Source organism: Chlamydotis macqueenii, chromosome 2 (genome assembly GCF_036417535.1).
Source record: "Chlamydotis macqueenii isolate bChlMac1 chromosome 2, bChlMac1.mat, whole genome shotgun sequence".
In the NCBI taxonomy this organism is placed as follows: domain Eukaryota; kingdom Metazoa; phylum Chordata; class Aves; order Otidiformes; family Otididae; genus Chlamydotis; species Chlamydotis macqueenii.
This window is the reverse complement of record NC_141557.1, coordinates 138035282-138059410: the sequence shown is the minus strand read 5'-3', so window position 1 is coordinate 138059410 and position 24129 is coordinate 138035282.

The following is a 24129-nucleotide window of genomic DNA, read 5'->3' as shown; positions in this document are numbered from 1 at the left end:
TAGATGGCCTTTAAGGTCCCTTCCAACCCAAACTATTCTATGATTCTGTGCTTCTATGGTTCTATGATTCTATATCTGAAAAGAAGCAGCTTCTCATTGGATCAATGGTTCATTTATTTAAGTAAAGAATACATAAGGTTTGAGGGATTTACACAAAGCGTAAGTCAGGCTAGTTGCTGTTGCCTTCGTGTATAAAAATGTCACATTATACCAAGTTAGTGTAGCTTTGTGTGTCTGTTATTGAGGTAAATGTACTGATGCTGGCAGTGTTCCCATTTCTCTAGAGACACCTTCTTCTCCTGTGAGACTACCAGCAGAGAGGAGGGACAAGGAGGGAAATGGCAGGGGAGCCCTTTTGCTGATTCTGCACTGCTGAAGCATCACCCCTGCTCAGTGGGGAGCTGCTGGTGTTTAGAGTAGAACTGCAGTCCTGGATTGCTTTGGACAGGCTACAGAAAAAGAACAGAGCAGAGCTTAACCTACAGGGCGAGCCTCCTACCATCACTGGTGCCTGATTTGTTACCACAAATAAAAAGAAGCTGAGATGTTCAGGCTTTTTACTTTTATTTATGAGATTCTTAGGAAGGTGCCAGAAAAATTGTTTTTTGATGTCCTTTTGAAACTTGTGTCTGGGTAATTGTTTTCCTTAGTGTCAGTGGGACTGCTTTCCAGCCAAAGGGTGCCAGGATCTTGCCTACTGCTTTTCCTAGGAAAACTTGAGAATTATCCTTTTGCAAGGAGGGGCTGCTGCCATCTCCCCTGCTCTCACCTGGCTGAAGCTGAATAAGCCTCAAGTAGCTATTACTGTGTAATGTAATGAGACTTGCTCTGGTTTGGGAAGGACGACAAATTCTGAATTCAGGGCAGCTTTATTTAGCCTTTCCTGCCTGAGGAGCCTTCAGAGCAGCCCACACGGTGTAAGTCAGGTTTTATGTCTTTATTTGCTTGCTTGCCTTTTGATGGCTTCCTTCAGATTCTCATTTTAAAAGATGAGCTAAGGTGCTGTGGTTTTCTACTTAAAGCAGGGCCATTTTAACAACGGTATCATGGGTTCTCACTGCCCTAATGAGCTCGTGAATGTTCCTTCTTAAAAGGCAGACAATCTCATTTGTATTTATCTGTTCATTAATTGTAGCTGCACTTCTCAGGCAGTACTTTACCTTTGTGCAACGGTGTCTCTGCTGCTCCAGTAATAACGGGATGTGCTGAACAGAGAAGAGAGTAGAGAGGCTTCTTCAGATCATTACCAAAGCCACAAATTCATTTAAAGTTGGGCAATATATGTGGGGAAAGTTTTCCTGGTGTGCTATATATATTTTTATTTTGAAGAGCAGCCCTTTAAAACCTGCTCTCTTCTCACGAATGCCATTTAACAGTCTTTGCCCTTATATATGAATGCTTGCAAGTTCATGTTAAAATAAGACAAATTATAAACATGATTATGTTATTCATGAGAGTACATTAGAATTTTTTTCTCATAGAACAGTCATCTGCTGTTTATAATTAATAGAAAAGTTGCTTTACTTGTGGGTGATACATTTTGGTCAAATGTAGCTCCTCATCTGAATGTTACAGAACGATATTTACATCCCTTTGGTTAAGGGTGTCCTCAAAATAGGACTTACTTGTCATATGTATGACTTTTTCCTGAGACTGTGATGCTGAAATTTGTTAAATTCTCCACAGAAATATCAAATCTGTGACTCTAACAAGAGCAATGATTTTGAAATTTTTCCTTCTCAATGAGTTTTACCTTCTGCATTAGGAAATTTTCAAGTTGATATTGTGATGGAGGGGGTAATGCCTGAAGGACAACAAAAAGAACAAAATAAATGCTTAAGAGACCCTTCACATGCATTATTCAGCCTCTTGTTTATACACTGCTATGACTGGACTATGTCAGTATTACGGGGTGATGGCGAGGCAACGCATCCAAGACAATCATCTACTTTGCACCCTCAGACTCATGGGGGTAAGTGTTTCTGCTTGGCTATTTTATGCTCTTATACACAGAAGCGATGTCTCTTACCAAATTTATTCCTACATACAGAAGAAGATAACTTCTGTTTTATACATCTTCATGTAAAATATACAGATAGGAGAAAGAAAATGCTCCCTGTGAGCAAGGGCTCACAGAGCAAGGGCTCTTGGAAACAAGAATCATTCCTGCAGCACAGGAGATATGCATAGGCATAGAACATGTTAAATGTTAAAGATCATATCAATACAGAAAGGAAGTTTTAACCACACTGCACCTTTATAAAGGAGAAAAGTAGGCCTCACTCCTCTGTCATATATTCATCATTCCTTACAGTACAGATCTCCAGAGCAGTTTCCACAAAGCTATTATTCCCCCTATTCCACCACTAGTTTGGGGATCATCATTGCCAAATCAGAATGAAAAGTGATCTTGTATTTCCCAGAATTTAAACAAGAAAATTAAAGTATCCTTGGTAAGCACTGAGTTATTCAGTTTCTTTGAAAGGGTCTACCAGAGGGTATGTACTATAATGTATAACACAAAGTGATGTAGAATAACAGAAAAAAAATTATAACTGACTTTCAGCTGATCAGCTAACTACGGAGCTGGCCTGGAGGCCTTCAGCGCTTCCTTGCTGCTTCCTCGCAAAGCCTTGAGGAAGAAGTCTGTCACATCCACTCATCAACATTTATCTCAGTTACCATCTTAGTTTTTGTGTCCTTTGTAAAGAATTAAAACTTCAGGGTCATTGGTCTGGAGAAGGCTGGTTTTGATCTTTGCACCTAGATCAGGCCTTCCAGCTTGCTCAGATCAAGGCTCTTCGGCAAATTCATCCCAGACAGCTGTAAGCAATTTGAAAAGAGGGTGCATACTCTTCCATCATGTTAGCAATGAGATAACACGAGATGAAGACTCTGAAAAAGTGACTCAGCCTCCCTTGGAGAGAGAAGTATTTGCTGAGCTTTTCTGGCAGTAGGGTACCAGATATGTTAAGCTCTGTTCAAAGGGAGGAGTGAGCCCGGGCAGATGGATCTCAGGATGTCAGCAGGGACTGGATGCAGATGTACTGCCAGATGCTTCTTCTTATGCACTCCCACCTCCAGTGGCACAAACCCAAGGAAACTTATAAGAGGACCCCAGTGCAATCTTGTTCTTCAGGAGTAAGAGTTGAGATCATGAGAAGTATCTCTCATGCTAAAGATGATGAAAAGATGGCCAATTCATTAACAACTCAGGATTACAGGAACTGCAAGTGCTAAAATAAACCTTCCTTGACCTAACAGCAGGGATTCGTTTGTAAATGAACCTTCGCAAAAGTCTAGGCACATTATGCATAACCAAACAGTTTAATACTTGTAATGAGGAAATCTATGTAGTTGAATATAAGAGAAAAAACATTTCAATGAGAAATATGTTAATTCTTTTCCAGAGGAACTACAGAGGCCCCAGCCCTGATGGGGTCTGAGGAAGGGCTCATGTACACTAATGATGTCTGCCTCCTTTCATCATGTGCTGGTAACAGGATAACACATCTTTCCACCTAGCTGACAGCAATACTTTAATTAAGTAAAACTGCATTAGAAAACACCAGGCTACCTAACTGCCCCAGTTTAGATAGCTGCAGAAATAAGGCTCTCTGTTCATTAAATAGCTTATAGCTTATATAGATACTCCACTATTACATGCCTCACATCTAAATATCAAAACCAGATCCACTAGCAACACGTTCACGCTTTGTCAAGTTCTCCTGTGTCTCAGAAATCTTGGGGAATACAGAGACTGTCACATGTTTGAGAGTTTTTGTCTTATGTTGCTCCTCTCATGAGGTGTTCCTTGACCTTAGCATAGACTGAGAGCTGAAGTTGGCAAACTAATGAGGAGGAAGAATAGACTATTTTGTAAAACCTCCGCTATATGCTAGTCTTAATCCTTTAGAGGCAGACATCACAGCTGTCCTTGGAGGTGGAACTGGGATAAAGTACTCCAGGAAAGATACTGTTGTTTCTCTTTGGGAAGTACAGTGCGAAAAGCTTTGGGCTGTCTATGTCCCAGTGGAGGAATAATCAGTGATACGGAAGGCTGAATAGATGGTCCTGAAATGAGGATCAGCAAGCAGAGCAGCCCCTTTTTCCAGAGCCTTAAATCCACAGCAGGGCTGTGGCCCAAAGGAGCAGCACTGCCTGTCCACGCGAAGCCCAAGCCTTTGGCCAGCTCATTCTGTGAGCTTGGGAAAAACAAACTTTGTGTGACCCTTCAAAAGCAATTACACAGGATGTGTCTCCAAGTATGAAAATTTGCTCACACAGGAGAAAAGAGCTTGAAAACCTCTGCATAATACTACCACCCACCAACACCCACTCTTTGTGAATTATGTCACTGGCTTTCATCCCTCTGAAAAACATAGCTGATTTGACTAATACTGTTAATGTTTCTAATGACTTGTTTTTTGGATATATGGCAGCTGCATTTTAAGAAAACGAGAAAAAAAAGCCCACACAGATAGTGACTTGATTCACAGCGGCTGGCACGGATGGCCCTTGCCCACAGAGATGGGTGCTGCGCCTCTGGCAGGGCAGATTGTGTTGGAGAAGGCAGGAGTCCGTGCATGGTGAAGCCCTCTCCTCGTGGTATTGCCTACTCTGGGAGTCCTGAATCCCTGCAGGGCCAGGGCGGCTGAGGGCACTGCCTGCTGCTGCGTCACCCTCTGAGCGGTCTGAGTGTGCACAGGGCTTCTCTGTGCTGTAGACCTGAACAAGCAATACCCTGGAGGCAAAACCAAGGCAGGAATGCACCTGGGAGGATGAGCAGAAGGCCAGGGGACATAGAGCTTATACACTAAGTTGTCAGGAGAACAGTGTCTAAATCTGACTCCAGATCCTCTTCACCAATATTGAATTTACTTCTGGGTGTGCTCGGGTTTGTGGGCCTGGGATCTCTGAAGGGCTGTCTGCAGCTGCTCCCGGGATAGCCCATGTTTGCTGCCTCTATGGAGGGTGAATTTGCATGAATATGCATTAACATTGCACTGAGAAAGACTCTATGGACACATTGAAAGTAATGTAACTTTTGGTGCAAAGGCTCTAAATTTGCTCTGGCATAATTATATCCTTTTTGTTTATGACTTGTGACTTGTTTTTTTCTGATTATTTTCACACAGCTGTATCTCTAACCACCACTGAGATTTTAGCAGAATTTTAGGAGACTGTGTCACTTTCTGTCTCACACACACACATGCATTATCTTGGGCTGCATTAAATAACATACTTCGCACTCACTATATTCTGTAGGAAGCCAGTATGGCAGAGTTGCAACTTCTGAATAGTTCTGAATTGAGAATATAGGGAAAAGAATAAACCTAGGCCCTCATTTTCAAAAAATACATTAAATAGTAGTATACATTATTCAGTCATGGATTAAAATGCTTATTTCTAATTATTAAATCATTAATAATTTAAATACTTTAAATATTTTAATTAAATCCACCACACTGAACAATACCAAATTCATTGAGATAAAAGCAATAGGTTGGAATGAAAATAGGCATTGTAAAAAGCAGTTCACTCACTGTGTGGTGCCAGCAGGCTTCATCCTGAGACTTGCTCAGGACGTGCTTCACAGCCGTTGGGAAACAGCAGTGCTGGCCCGTCACCAGCAGGTTTTTCCTTCCTCCAGCTTCATGCTGGGATAGTTGTACAGCTTAAGATTTTAGATTTAAGAATCAGATTCTAAGAGTTTGTCATTAGGATGAGCCAAATCTCAAAAACCTAAAAATTACTGAACACCCTGTAGAACTTTTCTCCAAAGCTAAGGGGTTTTAGATGTGGCTTTCCTACAAACCTCAACTCAAATAATTTCCCTTTCATTATAACTTAGTTATAATACTTCTCCCTTCTCCCAATCCTAATCTATCACACAGCATTGACATTATCCGTGTTTAAGCAGATATTGTGATTCACTCCAGAGGTGGCTGCATTTCAGTAATTAGGTAAAGTGGCCCCACTGCGTCACTTTGCAAAGTCTGTAGAATTATTTGGGAAGAAACATTCTATTTAAATGTAAATTATTTTCTTATTACCGTTATTATTGTTATAATCATCAGCTACTACAAGTGAATAATAAGACTTTATTTATCCACATTTGGACTAGGAAGAAGCAGACAGAGGAATACAGCAAAGGTATTTGTCTACCTATTGCTTAATGTGAATGGACTCATAGTTTATTATCACTGTTATGTTTTTTGCCTTGGCTCAGCTAGCAGTAAATGTAATTAAAACAGTTTGGAGGTATTTGTCTGAATTCAGTAAACAAATTGTTTTAAACAGTTTTGAACATGAATTTCACATTACGGCTTCATTTTTCTGGCAGGCTTTATTATTCAGTTGTAGGACGATATTACACTGACTGTGTGAAGCACTCAGAGAAATGGTTTACAGGCGCATCTGACCTGTTGCTTATTGTGACAGGTTTCATACCATTAAGAGAATGGCTGTAAAATGCTTTACACGAAAATCTGCTATCTAATTACCTAAACACAGTGCATGCAATTAATTCCTAATGAAAACTGGATCAGTCTTTGTTAACATAGCCTGTTGTCCAATAGTGAGGGGGAAAAAAAATTCTGTCCTTTGTACCTCTGAAGCATGCTGGCTGATGGCAGAAAAATATTTGGAAGTTCTAAAATACAAACTCCAGGGTTTAAGAGGATTCAAGAATGATGAAGGTTTACCCAACACAACACTCTACCATTGCAGTACTCAAGGGTCCATGAACAGCACATGGAGGTGCACAGGGGTGGAGCATGCTTATGCTTGATCACAGGACACAGAAGATGTGGCAGTCGGGAATCCATCTGACATCCCATGCCTTTCCCCACCTTTGGATAGCTTTTAAATAGGCTTTTGGACTTCTGTGACATCATGAAGACTTGTCCCTTTTCCCACCATCTGAATGCTCTCTTGATGATAGGTGCCTAAACCATCTCTGTCAAAGGTGGAGTGGCTGGTACATCTCTAAATAACAGTCCTGGTGAAAATTACCACTCCTTTTCTGTGAGAAGGGATGAGAAAATCTCACGCTGCCTTCTAGGGGGATGAAGCCTCGTGAGTGTATCACAGGAGGAATGAACTCTTGCCGGGCAGAGTGGGGCATTGAACTCTCTCTCTTATATCCCATTCAATAACTGCAGTAGCTTAGAAAAGGAAAGGAATCCAGCAGACGTATTTCAAAATAAATTGATAGCTGCCATTGTGTTTTATGTAAAATCCAATTTCAGAGCTGTTTGGTATGAATTTTCAGACTGCTCAAACCAGACCTGGGGGAAGATAAAACAGAGGAACATATGGTTTGGGTCCTAAGGAAGCTGGTGCCTGAACTGGATGTTGGGCAACTTGACCTTTTTAAGACTGAAGAGCTCTTGAGTATGGCCAGAATTCAAGATGTCTGCGGAGCTTTTGTACTTGCAGATAAAGCCAGAGAGAGTTTGGAAACCTCCTGAAGTAGACAGCAGAATCTCTGTTTTGGATGTAGGCACATAAATTCTACCTCTGCCAGGTTTTAAGTGCCTAAGTCCTTTTTTGAATATGAAGATAATATATGGCCACCCTTCAATCTGAATTCCAAGTGGCTTTTTCATTCTTATTGCACAACTCAGGAAACTTCTACACCTTAATTTATGCTCAATGTGTATTGAATAGCACTTTTATCCTGAGCTTTCCTTCCACCACTTCTTGCTAAACTAGCATGCAGTGGGCATGAAAACGCACGAGGGGTTTCTATAACAACACTGCGAAATAATAAATACCACAAAGCAACTCTGCAGTCTTCAAATAATGTAAATGTTTTTTTCTTCATTTAATTACTATCCACATTTCTGTCCAGCTTCAGAATAATACGGCTGCAAAAGTAATTAATTAATATAGGAATGCAATTTAATAACAGCAGAAGGGTTCTGTGCTCACCCATTGGTTTCGGGCACTAGCTAGCATGCTGATAACAGGTTGTTGCCATTGTTGTCACCTCATTAGAAAATTAGCATTTAATTAACTTAGGAAGATATGGAACAATTTTGATATGGGAAATATTTGTACACATTGTCTATTGGAATTAAAAGCTCCTATCCAGCAAAAAGCACAGCAGCCTCTACAGCTGGTGGCTGTTGGCCCACAGAAACTAAACAGACTTGCGGGTCTGTGCAGCTGCAGTCACTGCCTTTGATTTGGAGGGGAAAGGGAAGCTGTGAGCCGCACTCGTATCAGAGGCATCAGATGAAAGGAGCGATCCAGCCGTGGCGTCAGCGCTCGCCTTGCAGGCACTGTAGCAAGCCTCCCAAAAGTCTTAATGCGTGGCCCATGAACTGCCAAGTAAAGATTTTGAAGGAAAGATGGCTCTGCTTCAACCTGGGCCTGATGCAGCCTCCCCTGAAGTCAGTGGGAGTCTTTCCACAGATGTCAGTGGTCTTTGGATGGCCCTGCTGCGGATTCCTGGCTGGAGAGCCCCAGTGCTGCCGTGACCGAGAGGCAGGGAGAGGCGGGTCAGGCTGCACAGGGGTTAACCACCACTGGTCTGAGGGGCTGAGAGTGGGAAGGAGAATGAGACAGCAAGAAAGGGAAGGAGCTGCTGAAAGGCAACTGGATTTTCTTGCTGTTCCTTTCTTGTGTTGACACTGGCTGAATGGTCTGAGGTTTGATTTAGATGCCCTTCTGGATGGAAAGATCCTCTTTAAACTGCAATGTTGAAAAACAGCCTTAAATCTCCTGCTAGCAAACACAAAATAGAAAAAAAAATCCCTGATTCCTAGGGAGATTTGTTATTCTGACCGGATACTTTTATTTAGGTTGATGCAAAACCAGAGGAACAGTCAGACGACATTGAGCCTTGCTCCTGCGGGGTGAGGAATTCACACCTACGTGTGCCAGCACCACCGAGCACATCCATGGGGGATTCCTCCAAGCAGGGGTAAACGGTTGTATCACCTCTGTCATCCCTCAAGCTCAAAGGCAGATATTGCAAACCCTCTGCACGTGTGTAATGCTGCACATGCAAAGCTGTGGAGCCGTGCCAGCATCCCACAAGTTTCTCCCACTGACGTCCCCGCAGCTGCAGCTGCGGCAGCGGGATCCATCCTAACCCCGAGCTGAACCTCTGTAGCAGCCAGCCCGCCTCAGCTGCGCTCACAGCTCTGCTCCAGCATCTCCAGGTACTTCTAAGAGAGATGTCACTGCCCTTGCCAGCAATAACAGAGCTCGCAGCTCTTCACTCGCCCTTCCCCAGCCCTGCCGAGCAGGTTGCCACCTGCCAGGAGTGCTGCAGCGGGACATCAGGGTCCTGCGGAACGGGGTGGGTGGGCTGCATTGTGTGAGGCTGTCTCCTTGGGAGGATCTCACTCCTGTCAGTGTGATGAGCTGACAGGTAGGGACCGACAGCACCCATCAATCACACCTTTAACAGCCTGAACTGTTGCCATTTCTCTTGCGGAGAGCGGCAGCCAAGCCGACAGGCTGCGCGGGGCTGTCAATAAGGAAAACGTCCTCGGTGACAGAGCGGCTCCTGAGGGATCTCCCACCCTCCTTCGTGTTTATCCCAAGCCACTGCCCCCTCTTTTTCCTTCCTGGCGTGAGGTGAACAAATACCAGAGCTGGAGGGATTAATAATAATTGCATTGTGATTGGCGCAGATACTTTTTAAGGCAGACACTGAAGAGTGTGACACTACCGTACGCTGTGTGTCAGGGCGTGAGGCAGGCAGATGAAGCAGATTCCTTCAGCAAAGGACAGCCAGACTCAGGACCACGGGGACGAGGTGTGTATGCCTGCATTACATGCCTTTAATTGGCGGCAGCAATTAAGGGCTGTTTGTGCGTGTAAAGCAAGCGATGTAGATGAACATAAGCACTGAGGCTTCACCGTTTCTTGAGAGGGAAATGAACCCGTCCTTGAAAAATGCAGCAGCATTTTATTACCCAAAAATCATCCAGTGTGTTCAGAGTAAGATAAGCACTGAAGGCCAAAGGTGGAAATAATGTAGCTCAAAGTCCTTTCAGCAGCAATGGTTAAATATCTGAAGGAAGAGATAAATAAATGAGGAAGCAAAGCAAAAAGCAGCAAACAAACAAAACTTCTAATTAAAATCTCACTCTTCATCTTTTCCTGCAACCGATTGAGAAGAACGGGCTGCTTCTCACGTCTTGCAAGTAGAGGTTGCGCCCTCGTTAAGAAGTGACTCTGTTCTTTTGTGTTTGGCTCCAAAAGAAGACATAAGATCTCCATCTGACAAGGCCTGATGAGCAGTTGTGTAAGACAGATTGACTTAGGCCAGGGCCTTCTGAAGAACATACCACGCAGTCACACAGTTTTACACTGGCCGTTTACATTTTCCTTTGTTTAGGCATTGCCCTCACTGCCAATAATTTTTCTTTGGTGAGATTCAGACCACCTACTTTGGTGCTAAAATCCAAGAACATGATTCAAAAACCTACAGACTGTCACAGCTTAACCCGAGAGGCACCTACATCCATTTTAGACCCCAGAGCTCCAGGAGCAAACACCTCCTGTTCTCAGAAACTTTTGGGCATTTAAAGGAAGAATGGGAGCAAAAAATCATCATCTTGTGCTCACATGTGGCAGCCAAGAGGCAGCCGAAGCATGGTTGGTGTCTCTGACCCATGAGCCTGTGTCAGCTCGGGGCCCGGTGTCAGCGGCAGGGTTGTTGCATCCCTGCTCCATATACTTTGCTCCCCCGAGGTTATCCCACACTCTGGAGGAGACTTGTGGGACACGTCTGTGGTAACAAATCACACCAGGCCAGAACTCGGTTGTGTCTCCCACAGCTGTCTGAACAGTTCCCTTGGCAGGTTTCTCCCCAGGAAGATTTTGGCCTGAGCCCACCAGCTATGGCTAGCCAAGGTCTGGTCAAGATCTGGGATCCTCTGTCCATGTCTGCCCATCCTTTATGTACCAGCCACTTCTGCTGTCTCCAAGCACAGACATGCAGTAATTGAGTCCTTACAGCCCATCCAGTCCCTGCTCTCAGCAAACGTAAGGAGAGTTACACTGTTAAACACTGATGAAATTTCAGGTAGCGCTAAGTTCTCCCCCCTCCATGCTACCTACATTCTGGCATTTCACTAATTTGAATTGCTGATCTATTTAAAATGTAAATTGCTGATCTATTTAAAAGGCTACAGCAGGAGCACAGTTTACATGGAGATCCAGCTGGGATGGAGGGTCAACATTCAAGTTCAGTGTTTTTTTTCTAAATAACTTGGCTGCTAGAACAACACCTCAAGGATTTGAATTTAGTAGATCAAATTTTCTTCTCAGTACATCCCCACTGACTCCACTTAGGTCAATGGACCAGCTTGTGATCTCAGTTAAATCAGCATGTATTGGGAGTAACATTAGAGAGACTAGTGGAACTATTCCAGATTTATATTGGTGCTAATGAGACCAAAATCCTGTCCATGTACTTGCAGAGGTAGAACTGAGAGCAAAGCGCTCATTTCAACCCTCAAGTAAAATATACCACTCTGCAGACTTTTAAAAATCTTTGAACACAAGTCTGTGTGTAACAATAAGAATAAACAGAGTGAACGCTGAAAGAATTAAAATTTATCTACTAATTTATACCAAAACTAGTAAAACCTGGGGGTATTCCTGTATAGATGCAAAAAAAATATTTATCATATCAGATAAGCAACATGAATGTTCAAGTTATGAGTTAGCAATTATTTTCAAAATACTCTAGTTTAACACAATATTTTAAGATGAGATTAGTTCAAAGTTCCAACCTTGCAAAGATTTTTGCTAGAGGCACCAACATCCCCTTTACTTTATTCATGTTTTATTAATCACCTATGTGATTCTTTGTACTTCTGTTCCCAAATACCTGCCAATTCCTTTCTTTTTACTGTTTCCACCTTAGCTGATTTGTCACTTATCAGCTTTTTCAGATAATATTTCAGAAAGCACTTTTTTTTCATTATATGCATGAAGAACAGTATGAAAATTTTATAGTTGATATAAGAATGATTACCGAAATCAGAAAAGACTAATTCAGGTTCTTCTTGAATGCCTATTATGACAGAAGAGACCTCCCCCTTTTTAGCTTGTTGGAAACATCTGAATTCTTCCTGTTTGGATGATGAAAAGTGATAGCTAGCACTCAGATAGCCAAGCTCCCAGTGTTAATACATGTGCAATGCTGTTGTAGAAACCAATATGCCATAAAAAATAGAAGCATGAACCGGAGAACAACCAGAACAGCTCCAGCTCCTACAGCATTAGTGAAGCTCAAAAGGTCCTACTCATTTGGGGAGGGGAGCGGAAACCTCTGTAAATTGCCTTCCATCAAATTGGCTCCTTTTTCCAGGTGTGCAGAATGATGGCCTGGAAGTGTGGGACAAAAAAAAAACAACCTGAAAGATTTTTTGTAAAATGGAAAACAGAGAAAGAGAGAGTTATAGCAAACATATATATCTAAACTGTCCTGTCCCTTTTTCCTTTCCAATTAGATGAGAAAAGAGAAAGGGGTGAGGGAAAGAGATTATGGCAAGGGAATAGGGGAAAAGTAAAGAGAGGTTTTAATCTCTCAGGGATTCCTCCAAAGGAGGACTGTCGTAGTTCAGCCCCGATCAGGACCAGACTACGCAGTCTCTCACTCCCCCCACCCTACGAGAGAACAGGGAGAGAAAATATAAGAAAAACGGCTCGAGGTTTGAGATAAGGACAGGGAGAAATCCTTAAAGTTACCGTCACAGGCAAAACAGACTCGACTTGGGAAAAACTATTCATTTATTACTACAAACAGCAGGATAATGAGACAGAGAACAAGATAACCTCCTCCCACCCCTCCCTCTTCCCAAGCTTAACATTATCTCTACTACCTTCCCCTCCCGAGCAGCACAGGGGGGAAGAGGGAATGGGGGTTGCAGTCAGTTCATCACATGTTGTTTCACGCCGCTGCTTCATGGTTGGGGGAAGAACTCCTCACATTCCTCCCCTGCTCCGTTGTGGGGTCCCACCCCTACACCACAGTCCTTCGTGGAACTGCTCCGGCGTGGGTCATCTCTTCCACGGGTGCAGTCCCTCCAGAATGGCTGTCCCAGCGGGCCCTCCACGGGCCACAGCTGCCTTCAGGCATCCACCTCCCCCGGTGTGGGGTCCTTCACGGGCTCCAAGTGGATCTCTGCTCCTCCGTGGACCTCCATGGGCTGCAGGGGGACAACCTGCTCCACCATGGTCTTCACCACAGGCTGCAGGGGAATCTTGGCCAGGAGCCGCATTACTCCTCCCACTCCTTCTGAACTGACCTTGGCGTCTGCAGCCGTTCCTCACAACAGGCTGGTAGATGTCTCTCAGGATCTTTTTTTACATCTTATTCACTTCTCATCTCCTTTCCACTTCTTGCAGCTGGGCCAGGCCAAGTCGGGCCCAGTCGGCTGCCTGGCGAGAGGCCAGAGGGTGAGGCCTGCAAGGCCCATGAGGCCTGCGCCTCCCCCTCTGCGCCTCTGCCCCCGCTCAGCTTCTTCACATCTTCTCTTCTCTTTTTTTTTTTTTCTGTTTTCCCCTACTTAAATACATTATCGCAGAGGCGTTATCACGGAACATTCTGCTACCAATCAGCTTGGCCTTGGCCAGCAGCAGGTCCGCCCTAGGCCCGGCCGAGTCCACTGAACAAAGGGGAGCGACTTCTAGCAGTTTCCTACAGAAGCTACCACCTTAGGCCCCCCGCTCACTAACAAAACCACGACAAGGATGTTTCCTGTCTCTCTGCTCTAGGAGTCCTATTTCTTGGGTTTTGTTCTTTTTTTCCCCCTTCTTTTTTCCTTTCTTTTACAGTTATATCTACATGGACTGAGATTCAGTACAGAGGAATGTACATACACATGCTGGAGGCTCAGCTGTGTAAACCACCACAGTTTTTATGGGAATTAGTGGAGCTGTGCTGATTTCCATGACAAGAGGATCACACCTTTCTACCTGGTATTTAAACTGAAATAGCAAACTACTGCTGGAATAATTTGTACAGTGTTTGTATTTCTGTTTTAGCACCAGTTTCTGATATGGACTAGGGAAAAATAGCACACAAGAGTTCTTTATTATCATCTCTAATAAGAATCTGAGCTCCAAACTTGATAGTATGTGACTGTGCATAAAATTAACTAGACGTGCCTGTTAGCAGATCTGGCTGAAGTTGTGCATGATTATATTCAGCATGCATGTTTGTTTTCAGTCATATTTACAGGAGTGCCTCTGTCCTGATGCTTCAGTTAACTGTTACTTTGAGGAAATAAACAGAGGTGAGGGTCCAGTCACCTTCAGCTGTTGGAAGCTAATAAGGTGTTAATGAAACATTGGCAAATAGCAGCAGTTTAGCACTTGGTTGACACTTGATTTTTAAAAGAGACGGAGTGTAAATAAGCTGTGTTTGCAGTGAAAATTAAAAAAGTGGGAGGTGAGGGAACAAATAACACTCTCACAGCTTATTGGTTTTAAGCAGGAAACACTTGATAGACCACATCAGGGAGAGTAACTCGCATGCCGCAGGCACTGGCAGCAAGCAGTGCATGATGGCAAAGGGGTCTGTTCTCATACATGTCTTTTTAAGACACTTTTGTAATATAAGACCAGCCAATGCAGATAACCAGTGTAAAAGGGCATTTGGCACCTCTGCCTCCAACCTCTGGAAGTGCTCTCTGGGAACATCTGGCCCGTTTCAGACCACAAAATCTATGAACCCTTGTGTTTGTTCCTGAGGGATGGGCAATCTCTTTCTGCAGGGCACCTAAAGCTGTCAAGGAGCATGAGGTCTGTTGTTCTTGCTGCATTAAGGACAACAAACTACACCTTGACAAATGATGACACTCTGAAGATTTATTAACTTCTGTGTCCTGGGGCAGGGCTGTGGAAGTGATCTCTGGGATGCAGCGAGCAAGTAATTTAGGCTTGATATGTGTCAGGTAGGTCTGCATAAGACAGTACAGCATCATCCTTAGTGAGTCTTTCCTTTTTTTTTCACCACTCACAGTATAGAAATTGGTCCTGGAGATGGTATAGCCAAGCTATAGTATTCTGCTTCCAGCTCTAAAGAAAAATGAGGATGAGGACTGGAATTCAACAAAGGCAGCTTAGCAGGCTAGCACTTCAGAGAGATCGGGGAAGAGCATAGGCAGCTTTGTTTCAGCGTGGGATCATTGACCTTGCCACCTAGAGTGGATCTAGGCTCAACAGGAAGATGCACACTTGTAACTGATGCACTGAGGATTTTCTGTTTATGCAATATATCCAGAAAGATTCCTTGATAAAACGTTCTGCAACAGAAGAGCTAATGCCAAGGCAATTTAAAAAGTGAGATACCCTGGGGACGTCACTTTTTCTGGATAGTTGCAAAGACATTGTTTGTTTTGCAGGTGAGTAGCGTGAGTGATGTTTCCTTGCCAGGCTGGAGAGATTGCTGGGTTCTAGCAGATTATCAGCCACGTCTGAAATTACTTTTGCAGTGTGCAGTTGTTACAGTTAGTAACCTGAGTTACTTGATTTATTTTTTCCCCCGTTCTCGTGTGTCACATTCATTCACAGCAGCCCTTACTATAGTGCACCTTACCAGCATAAGGCAGCTCCTTTGGCACACATGCTGTATAATAATCTCTTACAGAACATTACAATTGCAAATTAGAGTTAGCTTTAATTTAAAATGTAAAAATTTCATTTTCCTGAAATAAGGATTGTCAGAGGAATAAACCTGTGGGTGTAATATACTCGTGGGTTTTAGCAATTCTGAAGTGTTGAATAAATGAAAGACACAAAGCCTATGTTTTTGTATAGGGTAAATAATGCCACGCATAAATATTGAAGTATTGAACATAAAACACTCTATGCAAAAATATAGACTTTATTTGCTTGATTCTCCCCAGTGTGTTAAAAAAGCTTTAACCCAAGGAGGACTGTAAGTGCAGTCTTTAGAACGAATTCAAGTGTTGTATGCTGTCCATCAATTTCTCTATCAAATTACTGTCTTATTTTCAGTTTGAGGCAATATATTGTTTTGTTTATGAAGACTACAGCACAGTAGGTATCTTTGTGGTATCAACACACTGTGAGATAAACATCTTGCAGTATGTTTGAAAGAATCTGCAAATTCACCTTTCCCAAAGGAGACAGAATCCCAAATTCTTGAACGTGCTTTGCAGTAGCCCTGGAGTTTGGCTGCAGTCAGAGTCAGGGATGGTGGGCAGGGCACACAAGGTGTCCCAGGCTGGCTGCAAAGCAGCTCTGGTACCCAGCCGCTCACACACTGAGGACTTGGGGTCAGGATTTCCCCTGGTTGGGCTGGCAAAGAGCATTGAAAGCCCTTTTTCTGCCTTTGTAGTATATGGTCCATTTCCTAGGATAATCCATTTTTTCACTAGCTGCTATTATGAGAACATAAGACACCAGGAGGTGCACTTTGACCTCTCCTGTTCTCTTCTGTCATACACAGAGTATTTGAAGCTTTTGGCCTTTTGTACTAAAGGTCCAGTTTTGTTGTAGGATGTCAAGGCTCCTTTTGTAAGGGGCACAGAGCATAATTCCTATGATGCTTTTGTCACAACAGTGTATTTGTTTTAATGACAACTAAGCCACCTTTAGCAAAAGCAATTTACCCTTGATGATGGACTGACTTTCTTGCCATCAGAGCAGGGAACACTTGTTTTGACATTAATGCAATACCAGTACTGCTGTTTTCTCTAAGTATTGTCTTCTGACTACATATCTAAAATTTGTGAATACAAAAAATACATGTTCAGTAGTTAGAATATAGAAATCTGACCGAAGAATCTTTTGCAAATAGAATTTTATCATTTTCCTCCTTGTTTAGCATTTAAAATAAAGAATACAAAGTCTCTTTTCTTCAGAACCAGGTCACTGCAGCAGAAGATTGTGTAACCACTTATAAAAGGAGTCATTTTAGGCTATAAAACAAGGAGAGAGAGGTGATAAAGCAAAAATGCAAAAGTGCTAGAAAAAGCAGGAAGTAAAGAGGAGACTGAGATGAATAGAAAGAATGAAAGAAAAGAAAGAAAGAAATTATTTCCTCTGGGATATTTTAAAAGAAAAAAGAAAAAGTAATAGGAGTTTAACGCCTGAGGAAGATCTGCTCTGTGGTTGTGTTGTGAGATACTCTTTGCTCATAAAGGTTGAAAATCTGAAAATGAACAATTTGGGTCAGTCAGAAGCTAAAAAATGACTGCACAGACTTCTGCTCTATTGCGGATCTTGGGGAAGATTATTTCAACCCATGAAGACAACATTATCCTAGGCTGGGCTAGAAGTTCAGGACAGGATTCAGTACAAGATTGGTTTGGGTACCTAAAAGGGTACCCAATTTAGATTCACTTACATTTAGGTTCATGTACCTAAATTAAGTGTCTTAATCTAAACCAAGTCCAAATAGTCTGAAACTGCATGGCTATTCCAGACTAATGTTTAATTGTGATTCATGCTCATTGAACAGGAGTAGTCCTCTCCAGAGGAACTGACATCCCGGGCTGTGGTCAGGACTGCAAGGGAAGTGGGACAAACCTCCTGGATATGCTCAGGTGACTAGTTTGGAATAGACACCTAAGTAAATTTGATTAAGATGACTTCTACCTTTAGCCTTTAAAATTGTCTTTTCAGCTATTCCAGATTCCTGTCAGTCCTTGGGGGAGTATCTTTGAAAAACAGGTTGTCCTCTGTTGGCATGTATGTTTTTCATACCACAAGGGCACTGGTCGTTTACAGAAGCATGTGATGGGCAGGATGGCACACTGTCCTCGGGGCAGATTTCAGCCTGTGTACAATAGTGTGATGGACATGCCAGAATTTCAGCTTCTGGTCTGGGCAGCTCTGGAGGATTTTATGGCTTCACCTTGCTGAACTGCTACTAGTTGGTCTGCAGTGTGCAATGGAGAGTGGTTGTTTTCCATGGTCTCATCAGGATTTTTTTTTTTTTTTTGAGCAGTATCTAGAATGTAATGCTTATTTTGCTGCCCTTCTCCACTCTCTGTGGAATTTGCTTTTGAGCACTCTTGGGGTGGGGTGTTTGTACACCAGGGTCTCTGTTAGCTATGGCACATAGATTGCTAAAATAGATTGCATACAGGTTGCAAAGTGCCAAGGATTGACTATAGGCTACTAGCCTCTTTGGGTAACTTGTTTTGGGCTTAAGTGTCTTGCACAGGCCCAGCATGCCCATGCATAAATCATCATCACAACTGAGGAAAGGAAGGCAGGCAGATCTGAACAGATGGGCCAAGTTCCTAAGCTGTCAGCGAAGCAAAGGATGTTGAGATCTTTCTCCCATGTGTAATAATACCTTGTGATCTCACTTACTGTGGCCAGTTTGAAGTTTACACAGGTGATTTTCTGATGGACAGCTGTTAGGGTGCTCTGATCCCAAGCAGCTGGACCACTGAAGTTGGAAGCACTGTTTAACTGCATTCTCCATGTCCAGGTCAATAGTAATTCTGTTATGAAGCAACAAGCATGACCGTGCACAAAGGGTCAAGTCCTTTTTAATTAGGTGATCCCATGATGATTATTTTCCTGGCATACAAAAAAAGGAAAATTAACCTATGCGTCGTTTGCCTCCAAGCACTCTTCAAGGGTTTCATTTAATTTGTCAGTGATACAGAAAGAGGAGTAATTTCTTAGATATTTATCTGGAGGGAAGAAGGTGGTAAATAGTTACCCAGGCCTGTGAAGTGCAGGTGTTCATTAAGTGTACCCTGACATAAATCTCTTCCTTTTTCTCTTTTGTCTCTTCTGTTTGTTTGCTCTCTCCTGTTTTATTCAGGAGCAGCCAAGTGTTACCCAGCAGGGATATCCACCTGTGGTCACTGGGGTAGATATGTCATAAATGTTCCTGGAAGCTCATTAAAATAAATCCAACTCTCAAGCAACTTTTGTTTGCTTTTGAGCATTCTCTTAAGAAATTCTGCAGCAAACATTTTATTACATCAATATATGATTTTTTTTTTTCATGGACTTGTCTTTTGTATCACTTTTAAAAGAACTGGTTGTGCTCTTTTTTTTGGAAGTGACAGTTAGAATTTCATCCGTAATTACAGCAAGACCATACTTCCTTAATAGTTTACAACTAGAACCTTAAAAGACAAAATAGAACAAAACAACACCCCCACCTCCCAACCAAACCCCAAAACTTCAGAAAGCTTGAAAATTTGCTCTGCAGTTTGCATTACTAACTTATTGGTCACTCAGAACACTGGCCATATAAAACATCTCTTTTACTCTTTTGCTTTTTTTGCTGTCTGATTGTCTGGTTGTGTTTCTCTGGAACAAAATTTTCACACTTATACCTTAAGAGAAGGTATAAGTTCATTGGGAACCATTACAGCAAAAGCATGTTCAAGTCAAAAAGACCTAGAATATCAAGTCCTATTCCCAAATAGTTGCATTTTGCTTTTTTTTTTTCTGACTTGTTTCTAGGAGTTGATTTCACAGCTTCCTCCTCTTCATTTCAAATATTTTACTTCCAAATTTCAAAAGCCTACGTTATGGTCACAGCCATTTACACATAGAAGCACAGCTACCTTTGTGGCTTCTGAGTTGGAGGAAGTTATTAACAGAGCAATGACTTTAGTTGTTGTCTTCTTTGAAGGTTAGAATCAAGGCACTGACCTCACGCAGTTAGACTGGGAATTAGATATGAGATTGGGGCACACAGAAAGCCCAGCCTTTTATTGCCTATCTCTTGGTTAAAACTCTAAATCGTGTATTTCTATACAATTCAAAGGACATTTTAGGATTCCTGATAGATGCATGAAGATTTACCAAAATAATTTGATTTGTTAAAAGTTAAATACATTATGTAATAATTTTTTTCCTGTTTTATTAAGATTGTTGTAGTGTGCACTACAGTCATAAAATCCAAACAGTTCAAACTGAAAGCTCAAAATGTTTCTTTGCCATGTTTAAGTTTGCAGAAAGGTGTTATTTAGGGATTGAATGCCATTAATTTTAAAGCTTTATGGCATTTGGTCAGAAAATAATAATGATGACCTTTGAAGGTCCCTTCCAACCCTAACCATGCTATGATTCTATGACTTTGTTTAAATATAGATGGTTGTGTCTGTATTTCACTGGAAAATAATACCAAAGAGAAGAATAGAAGCAATAGGCATTAACCAACTGTGAGAGACATTGCTCAAGTGGCCCTCAAAGGCAAGAAAAGAAGACCACAGAGACAAAGAAGGTGGCAGCAGTTAAAGTCTGGCCATGATGGACTTTATCAAACATAGCTTGGAGACAGGATTCTGCAAGGTCTGGAGCCCCAGTGAGGTCTAGTGGTGGACATTGCCCTTCCAGCCGGAGAACTTTAGGCAATGACATCAAGTGGAAATCAGCTGCTGATGCAGATGTATAGTTCCAAGAGTTTCTGTACTCAAGCCATGACACAGCATGCAACACGTAGTGCAGATCTGGCAGTATGACCAGACTGTACTATAAATTAGTCTTTGTCTGTATTATGTCATTGCTCTTTTCTTCCTGTAATAGGCAACTTCCCTAGCCATGCTTAATTCATAATGGAAAATTTGGTCAGCAAACAGATATTGGAAAAGAATATTTGTCATTTAGATATTCAAATAATTAATTTTCAGCATATGTTATATTCCAGTGGGGAATGACAGGCTGGTGTGTTTGGGAATAAATGCATAAACCATTCAGGAACTGTTTGAAAATAATTAAGGAAATAAGATGCCTAGTGTATATAAAGTGGGCTTTTAATTATAATAGAAAAGAAATTATTCCAAAATCATTTGTAAGATAACTTATTTCTCAAGTGTGTTTTGGCAGGGTTTCAAATAATGTATCAGATAGCGATCACATATTGTGTGACAGGATTACAACTAACCAAACGCATTATACAGGCCCAGCTACCGCAGCTCAGCTTCCATCCAAATTCAATGGCATCCTGAGAAGGTATTGGAAGAATTCAATCAGCATTCAGGTGCTTTTGTGCACAAGATGTTCTGATATTGCATCAGAGGTGGAGAAGCATGCCATTACACTGAACCAAAAAACAGCTGAGTTTGAAAGGTGTGTCTGGAGATCATCTAGTCCACCCTGCCCTCAACTCCAGTTTTGGGAATATTTTTACAGAACAGGGAGTGGGTCCCACCTAACATAAAAGTCTTTATGCTTTTGAAACCTCCAAACCTGTGATATTCTTGACAGTATGACCTTTGCCTATGATACGTTGAAAACAATGACACTAAAATTTCCCTCTTAAAATATATGTGATTCTTTTTAACTCTCTATCTGAGAAACTAGTGTAATATTTGCAGTTTCTGTAAAATGCCCTTCGCAAACAGCTTCTTTTCTTCAACTGTGAATCCCAAGCTGTATACAAAGCCAAGGGTGTAGCCCACAGTTTGCGTTAAGTAGCATTTGATTAGGTGGTAATAACATTAATTGACACCCAGAATCAGTCGGTTGTAGGTGATCTGAAGCGATAATGCACTAGAGCTTCCAGCATTCTGTTTTAAGTCAAAATGCTCCCTCAGCCTGGGGAAAGATGCAGGTGTTTGGGATAAAAGAGCGTTTTGTAAATGAAGGACTTGAACACTGTGATTCTACTTCATTACTCTTCTGCTGTTGCTTAATGTAAAATGATTATTCTATTACCACTTTTTTTTCTGTGTTTTAAAAGTACAAGAAAATTAAACAGCAAACAATAAAGATAAAATCTGACCCAAATATTTTTTGGAAAAGAATCATTTTTAAGCAAAGACGAAAAAGGATATTGAATAACTATGAAATAATTTAGAAACATTCCTGATTCAAGCTAGTGTGTCTTTTACTAAAAGCTCTGATTATAAATGCCTAGTTCTTGATTATCTTGCTTGCCTTTGTAACAATGAACCCCTCAAAACACTGGCCTTCCTTGAAAGATTGTTTCAGCTTTGTGGATTAGGGTCTTCTTAGAGATAGAATATACGTATGCAGCTGGCAGACCAAGTGTCTTAGTGAATGGTAATTGTTCCTCAATTCCCACAAATCCTTTCATAAACTGTAGGCCTCATTCTTTTTTTTAGGCATCTTTCTTACATTTCATTAACAACTGAGCCATTGCTGAATTATACTTGATATGTGCAGGAGAGAGGCTCTAGCAAAGATTGTACTCAGCAATGCTGACCAAGGGAGTCTTAGTGCTCTAGTAATTTTGCACTCTTGGGAAAAGGAAAAAAAAACATGAGCAAAAAATGATGAAAGCCTCTAAAATTTGTGTACATTATATATGGCATGTGGAATATAGGCATAAAATACAAATTTACTTTGTTGTGGAATTACAGGTGTGCATTTCATATCTTATTACCTTCTCTGAAAACTTCCTTGTCCTGTATTTTCCAAGACCCAGGACCAAGAAGCTATGAGAAATGCCCTGTTACCGGTGCGTGTGCAGTAACAGCGCCAGAGCAACCCTGGCAAGACCAGGGAGACCTTCTGCAACTAGAGACCACAGCGTGTAGTCCCTGCCCCAAGAGCCTGTCTTCTGGCTTCAGGCAGAGTACGACATGGGATGGTCAGGCAGTAAAGCAGGGGATAGGACTGTAGTGCCTCTGACCAGCTGGTGTGGGAGTGTAGTTTGCAGCTCGTGTTGTAGCAACGGGCAATGTTCCTAGTGCAAAGTGGAGGCAAGATGTATGATCTGTGAAAATAAACACATTCCTGCTTTTTAAAATACATGCACTTATTTGTCTATGGTCAAAATGATTCTTGTGGATAATTCTGAGCAAGCCTTTGGTGTCTTCAGTTGTACCCAAGAATAAAATTTGTTTCCTTTATTTTTCAATAACAGAGAACAAACATAATTAATGAAGACACATACAGTTGTTAACGCTGTGCACAGAATAAAGCAGCATTTAGACATGTAGATCAGTATTTCCTAGGTTATGCTATTGGAACATCCATGCTGTTCCTATAGGCAAATCATTTGTATAAAACATGGAATAGAAATGTGTAGCATAAACACAACAAAGATCCGATTCTTTTCTTAAAGACTATTATGTAGTTTACGTAGCTTGCGATTCTCAAACAAAGAGGGGTTTTGTCAGAGAGGGAACAATGTGCATTGCTGCAGGCATGAGAAAGGAGAGCTGCATTTGGAAAGTATTACAATTATAATAGGAGTAGATTACGAAGCAGATAATTAATGGTAGGGATACAGGATCTTCCCTTCCCACTGGGATTCATTCTCACTCTGTTGGTGTAACTTATAGCCCTGAGGAACACTCTTTTTAGTTTCAAGGCTCTCTTTTCTAATCTCTAGGTCTTTCAGTGTTTTATTGCATTGGTCACAAAGGTTCAAGGAGGTCACTCCAGAAGATATTCTCTCCAGGGGATTAAATTGACTCAGAGGAACAAAGTAATTTGGAAGAGTTTTTGCAGAAGCCTTCTTCCACCTTTAAACTACAAAAAGTCTCCTCTTCCACTCCTGCAAGACCATTACATAAGTGCTTCACTCTTCTGATTTGTATCATTCTTCCTTCAGGAAAGCCAAAAGAGAGTGTGTAAATCTAAATTGACTTCATAGTTATATCTAAACAATCAAAATGGTATATTAAAAATACATGTGCTTGGAAGAATGTTTCAATCAGTTATTTATATTATTATTGATTAATATAGCATCATTATTTTTAAAATTACATTAAATACTATAATTTTCTCTTCTGAAGTATCTCTTGTTATTAAAAAAATATTTGGGATGGAGAAAACTAAACTACAAAGGATGACGGTTCCACTAATGCTTTTTTTTAAATCATTCCAGTAGAACAGGGTAGATCAGAGGGCTAGCGCACGATTTATTCTTGAAACACTTTGAAAAGCATAATTATTCACAGAGACTTAAGAAAGCAACAAGAACATTGCAAACAGATAAATAATTCTTAAATTTTGAATCATTAAGCTGGCTAGTCAACTATATTAACAATGAATAAGAAGCATAGGTTAGTACACTCTTCAGATTATGCAATACAGATTGTTGTTCACTTGGTGTCTAACCTGTAAATAGAAATCTTCCAATTTGTATGCTAAGCACATATACAAGAACAGGAGAGGACTTGTAAGTGGAATGCAACTTCACCTTGAAGTTCCTCAAAGTTATACAGA